We start from the raw sequence: 7061 nt of genomic DNA, 5'->3' as shown, positions 1-7061 counted from the left end.
TTCTCTACGCTCCCGTGCAATCTTCAGAGTTTCTTCTGACATCCATTTTGGTCTTTTCTTCCTCTTCTGTCTTTGTAATGACCATTTGCACTCTTCCTGGATGGTACATTTGACATCGTCCTACAACTTATCTGATCATCTCTCATTAGTGTTCAAGGCCTCAAACCTGTTCCTGAGATGATTCTGAAATTCAGGTGGGATGAAATCAACGTCATATCAGAGATTAATATTGTTAATCCTGCTTTTTTCTGGTTGCCATTTGTTTGGTATATTTTCCCCACCCTTTTATTTTCAGTCTTTCTTTATCTTCACTTTTCAGGTGTGTCTCTTGTAGATAGCATATTGATGATTTTTGATGGATTTTGGTTTTTTTTATCCAATCTGCTACTTTTTTTCTCTACCATGGTGCATGTAAACAATTCACATTCACTGTGATTATTGAGATGTAGGGTTTTATTGCTATCGCTGTGTTGAGTTCTTTTTGGTGTTGTTGCTAATTACTTTGGTCCATCCTGCTTTTTGTGGCACCTCTGTAAGAAGATGGTCTCTCAGTGTTTCCTGAAATGTTTTCTCGTTTTTACAAACTTCTTTAGGTTCTATATTTCTGATAATATCTTGATCTCTCCTTCATATTTGATGGACAATTTCACTGGATACAATATTCTTGGTTTACAGTTGTGTTCTTTGAGTGTTTCATATATGTCATTCCACTGTCTTCTTGCTCGCATGGTTTCTGCTGAGAAATCGTCACTTAGTCTTATCTGCTCTCCTGTATAGGTTACTATTTGTTTTTCCCTGGCTGCTTTCAGAATTCTCTCCTTATCTTTGGTTCAGGTGAATTTGACTATGATATGCCTTGGTGTTTTTATTTTGGGGTCTATTCTATATAGTGTTCACTTGGCTTCTTGAATATATATTCTCTCATTCTTCTAGGAAAACAAACAGATTCATCCTGGAAAGGGTCAAACCGGGTGGCTCCTTGGAGGCAAGGCTTCCGAGGCTCCATCTAACATACTTTGGACACATTGTAAGGAGGGACTGGTCCTAGGAGAGGGACATCATGCTTGGTAGGGTGGAGGGACAGCGCAGAAGGGGAAAGCCCTCTATGAGGTGGATTGATTCAGTGACTGGGTTTATTAGGATGGGTGTATCGGAGATGATGCTATTGGCACAGGACAGAGTGGAATTTAGGGTTGTTGTACATAGAGTCGTGGTGAGTCACAAGTGACTCGATGGCACATAACAACAACAACAGTTCTTCCACAGCTTTATCAGTGCCTTTACTTACTTCTTCCTGTTCTGGGATTCCAACGATATTCATATTATTTCTCTTGATGGTGACCCACATTATTCTTAGGCTTTCTTCCTTTTCCTTCCTCTTTGATTCTATTTTTTGTTCTAGTAGATCAGTGGTGACAATTCTATCTTCAATTTCACTGATTCTGTTTTCCATCTCTTCAACTCTGTTCATATGTCCCTCCATCATGGTGACAGCATCTGAAACATTGGACCTCATATTTTGGATCATGTTTTCTTGTTTTTCCAGAGCTTCTAATGCCTCATTTGTTTTATCTGCTTTGTTTTGTATTGCTTTTTTAAGCTGTTCCTGGTTTTCACTTGAAGTGTCCTATAATTTTTCAAGTTTGTCTTTCACCCATTGAAAATATTCAATCATTGTTCTTTTAAATTCTGTGTCAGAAAGTTCCATCAGACTTTCTGGCTTCAGGAAATCCATTGGAATTGTGCTTTGCACTACTGTAGCTTCTGAGGTGGTGTGTTTCCTTCTTGATGATGCTGTGGTAGGATTTTTCATGCCTAAGGTGATGGTAGTTTATTGATCTGAAATCACTGCTACAGATGAGGACATAGCAATTATGTTTCCTGTGTTCCTCTCTGAATTTCTGAACCAAAGCAAGTGTCCAGTCACGGCCTGTGAAAGTGGCCTCTTCTGTTGAATAATTATTACAGCTAAGTAAGACCATGATGCTCCAGATTAAAGGCAGTTAGTTGACTGGCCCTGAGGAGATGTGAGTGTAAGGGGGAGGAGGGAACAGGCAGGATAGGCACTAGCACAGGTTTACGCTGGTTGGTGAGGGCCAGAGGGGAGTAGGCACAAGCACAGGTCTGTGCTGTATGGCTCACGCCTGGTGGTGCTGGTTTTCCAGTTTGGTCTAGCTGTCCAGGTGGGCACGTGGGAAGACCTCACTCAGGTTTGCAGCTGTCCCACTCAGGCCTGGCAAGGGACGGGGGAGTGGTGGTGTTACTGCCTTAGTGTGGAAGCGTAGGGACCTCACTCAGGTAACAGATGTCCTGCTGGTGCCCAACAAGGCTAGCTTCTGGATGGGCACTTGTCAGAACCTCTCTCAGTTTGCAACTGTCCCCCTCACGCCCAGCTGGGTCACCTGTCTGGGTAGGGAGGCCTGGGTACCTGTGCAAAAACTCAGTTTGTAGATGTTCTGTTTGCGCTCTGTGGGGTTACCTGTCCCTGTAGGACTCCCAGGAACCTCACTCAAGTTGCAGCTGTAAAGCTCATGTCCAGCAGGCCTGTCTTCTGGGCAGTAACTCGTGAGTATCTCAGTCAGGTTGCAAATGTCCTGCAGGGCACCGCTGCCAGGGTTGCAGTGGCAGCGGGCCGTTGTGTGGTCGCAGTGGTGCTGGGGCAGTGGGGCGGTCACTCCTTGTATCTTTTCAATCTATATGCAGAACAGATCATTCAGGAGGGTGGGTTTTATGAGGAGGAATGTGGTATCAGGATTGGAGGAAGACTAATCAACAACGTACGTTATGTAGATGATACAACCTTACGTGCTGAAACTGAGGAGGACCTGAAGTGGTTCCTGCAGAAGGTCAAGGACTGTCATCTTCAATATGGATTGAAGCTCAACATCGAGAAGACAAAGATTCTCACCTCTGGCCAATTGTCAGCACCATGACAAATGGGGAAGAGATTGAGGTTGTTAACAATTGCTGCTTGCTTGGTCCTACGATAAACATTCTTGGCTCCATAAGACAGGTAATCAAAAGATGAATGCACTGGAAAGTCAAAGACCTCTCCAGAGTACTGAAAAGCAAAGATGATGAGCCTCACACAGAGCCAAGAGTGGTGAGAGAACCTTTTAGGAACTGAGCAGACCCAGCAGCATCCTGGGCCAATAGTGCCCTGATCCACTTACCACACCCACAGGTAAAAACCACCATTGGACTCATAGTGAGCCGTCTGACACCCTCAGTCCTTCATAAAGCCAGGAGAAGTGGGGAGGATCTTTTCAGACCTGAGCAGCCTCAGCACCCAGCTGGCCCAGAAATGTCTTGATCCACCTATCACCCATAGGTGAAAATTACCACTGAACTTCCAGCAAGCTCTCTGGAGCAAGTAGAGGTGGGGAGGATATTTTTGGACTTGCATAATAACGGGCCCTTGGCCTGCAGCCCTCTGGCTGTGGGGGAGAGTATCACCCATATTCATGATTCTGCCAAGACATTGCTTTTGCCTGAGACATAATCCTGCTTTGACAGCCATGCACATTAACTAGAAGACTCAATCAATCAGCAGAAACAGGAATACAGTCCTAGAGTAGAAGGTCCAAGACAAAGTTATTCCTACTGAATTGTCAGAGTAGTGAGGAGAGTTGCAACTGGTACTGCGATCCTAAATAAGCTTTCCAAAGGACGTCAGAGGAATATTTTAAGCTGTTTAGATTTGTCCTCCCATTCCCTACTAGTGTACTGAGCTCTCCATCTGAAGCAAGTCTGCCCTTAAGTCCAGGGATCAAACAGACATTCAGGCAGAGAGAACTGTCATGTCCCTCTCTCCTCTGGAGCAGTGTGCTCTCAAGCCAAGATCATCAGAACAAGTTCTGCTAGGGCCTCTGGCAGGATAAATTTTACCACAGCAATGACCATGAAGAAGCAGGCTCTGTCAAACCCTACATAAAATTAAAGCAATATGTCATGCCAAAAAAAGTGATCAAAACACAGAATCAAGAGATTTTCTGAAGCCATAAAGCCTAACAGAACATTCTGACACAAAATTCAAAAGACTAATAATTAAATATTTTCAATGCGTAAAAGACAAACATGAAGAATTACAAGATTCTATAAGCAAAAGCCAAGAGAAACATATAAAAAAAACAATAAAAGACTATGCATTAGAAACTCTGGCAAAATAAGGAACTGCAATCCAAATAATAAGGATTAGTGTCTCGGAGACAGAGTGATACAGTGGCTGTAACAATGGGCTTGAACATGTCTTGGATTGTGAGGATGGCATAGGATAGGGCAAGGGTTAGATCTGTTGTTCACAGAATTACTGTGAGTCATAGCTCTATTAGCCTAGTGGATAGAAAGTTATGCTACCAAGCCAAATGTGGGTGATTTTAATCTGATGCCATAAGGCCTGGTTTTAATTGTTCCGGTTAAACATTCTTCTAAGAGGTATAACACTGGCCTGTCAATTTGCTGTACAGAGGTAACTTGTGGTTACTATGATGATAAACACTTGTGACACTGATGTATCAAATGTGATAATTATTACCCATAAACCATGGCCAGTGTTGGTGAAGCTCCCAGATTAAAACAGGCTTGGAAGCAGGAGTGGCATCCACTTCCAGAATAGCTTGACTCTGGAAACTCTATGAACTTAGAGAAATGTTGAAAGTTATACAAGTGTTCAGGTCTCTTGTCCATAGGGTCACTATAAGTTATCTATAACTCAACTGCAGTTAACAAAACAATGGCAGTGTCCCAGATGTGGTCAACATGTTGGAGGGACATATGAACAGTTGAAGAGATGGAACAGAGAACTTGCAAAATAGAAGATAGAGTTCTCAGCACTGATCTGTTAGAACAAAAACAGAATCAAAAAGGAAAGAAAAAGAAGAAAACACAATAATGTGGGCCATCATCAAGAGAAACAACATGTGCATAATTGGAATCCCAGAACAAGAACAAGTGAAAAAGGCACCGAAAGAGTTGTGGAAGAGTTATTAGAAGAAAATTTTCCTGGCATAATGGAGAATTAGAGGATAAACATACAAAAAGCTGAGTGAACCCATATAGAATAGACCTCAAAAGAAAAACATCAAGGCTTATCATAGTCAAATTTACCAGAAACAAAAATAAGGAGACAATTCTAAAAGCATCTAGAGAAAAACGAAGAATAACCTATAAGGGAAAGCAAATAAGATTATGTGCTGATTTCTCAGTAGAAACTATGTGAGAAAAAACAAACAAAAACACGAAAAGAAATTTAAAAACTTTATCTTTTACTTTTTAAATTTTCTCTACTAGTTTATTTACAAAACTTGAATATAAATTTGAACAAATTCTTTCAATTTCCCTCATCCCCCTACCTATCAAATTGTACAACCCAATGATTAATCCCCTCTTCCCCCTGCACATGCACATCCCTCTGCTTCCAGCCTCTCCCACCAGTCCTGAATCCTTATACTCATTCTACAATAATGGTGTTATGCAATCTTTATCCTTGTGAGACTGAGTTAGTTCACTCAGCATAATGCTCTCTAGTCCCTCCCAAATTAGCTAATAATCTACAAAGTTATTTCTCCTGCATGCGGCATAGTATTGCATTGTGTGAATGTATCAGTTTCTCAATCCATTCGTTTGTGGTTGGACATTTGGGCTGTTTCCATGTTTTTGCAATGGTGAATAATGCTGCTATGAAAATTGGTGTACAAAAACACAACTTGCAATCAAGAATACTGTATCCAGAAAAATCATCCACCAACTATGACAGAAAGATCAGATGTTCTCAGAAAAGCAGAAATTAAGGGAGTTTGTGAAAACAAGACTACCTTTGCAAGAAATTCTGAGGGAAGTCCTTCTTACAGAGATGCCACAGAAAATAGGATTGACCGAAGTAACTAGCAACAACACCAAAAAGAACTCAGCAAACTGTTAGTAACAAAATTTTGCCTCTTAATAATTTTACTGAATGTGAATGACTTAAATTGACAAGTGAAGAAAAAAAGAGTAGCAGATTGGATTGAAAAACCAAAACCCATCAATATGCTCTCTACAAGAGACACACCTGAAATATCTTCAACAAGTTGAAAAAGAAGAGCAAGAAAACCTGTCAACCTCTAAGAAAATAAAATTATAAAAATTAAAGCAGAAATATATGAAACAGAGACCAAAAAATGAATCCATCAACAAGAACAAGAGTTGGTTCTTTAAAAAGAGTCAATAAAATTGACAAATAATTAACAATAAAAAATAAAAAGAAAGAAAAACAAAAATAATCTGATTAACAGATGAAAGGGGTAATAACACAACAGAACCAACTTAAATAAAAAGGATAACAATGCAATATTATGAAAAAAAATACTCAAACAAATATGAAAGCCTAGGGAAAATAAAGCATTACTTAGAAACTCACAATCTAGCCCAAATGACACAGACTGAAGCAGAACATCTAAGCAGATCCATCACAAAAGAATAAATTGAACAGGTAATAGAACCCCTTCCAACACACACACACACACACATACACACCGCCACCCCCGCCAAATCCTGGACTAGATGTGAGTTTTGTCATACAACAGAGAAGAACTGTAACCAATTTAACATAAAGAATCTCAGAAAATAGAAAAAGATGGAATTCTCCCAGACTCGTTCTATGAAGCAAACATATCTTCGATACCAAAGTTAAAGACACTACGAAAAAAAAAAAAAAAAGAACAACACGATAGATCAAATCTCTCATGAACATGGAAGCAAAAACCACAATAAAATCCTGTCCAATAGAATCCAGTGGTGTATCAAAGAAATAATTCACTATGACCAAGGATGGTTCAACATAAAAAAAAATCAGTATAATTCGTCACTTTAACAAAACAAAGAAGAAGAATCACATGATCCTATCAATTGATGCAGAAAAAGCCTTTGACAAAATCCAGTAACCTTTCCTAATTAAAACATCCACAAAAATGGAATAGAGGGGAGTTTGATCAATGTAGTGAAGAGAATATATGCAAACCCACAAGCCAACATCATTCTCAATGGAGAGTGATTAAAGGAATTCCCTTTGAGAACAAGAACTA

The sequence above is a fragment of the Elephantulus edwardii genome, unplaced genomic scaffold (genome assembly GCF_000299155.1).
Source record: "Elephantulus edwardii isolate Elephantulus edwardi_28Jun2011 unplaced genomic scaffold, EleEdw1.0 scaffold00373, whole genome shotgun sequence".
NCBI classification, from domain to species: Eukaryota; Metazoa; Chordata; class Mammalia; order Macroscelidea; family Macroscelididae; genus Elephantulus; species Elephantulus edwardii.
The sequence above is the reverse complement of the archived record's forward strand: the minus strand, read 5'-3'. Positions refer to the sequence as shown.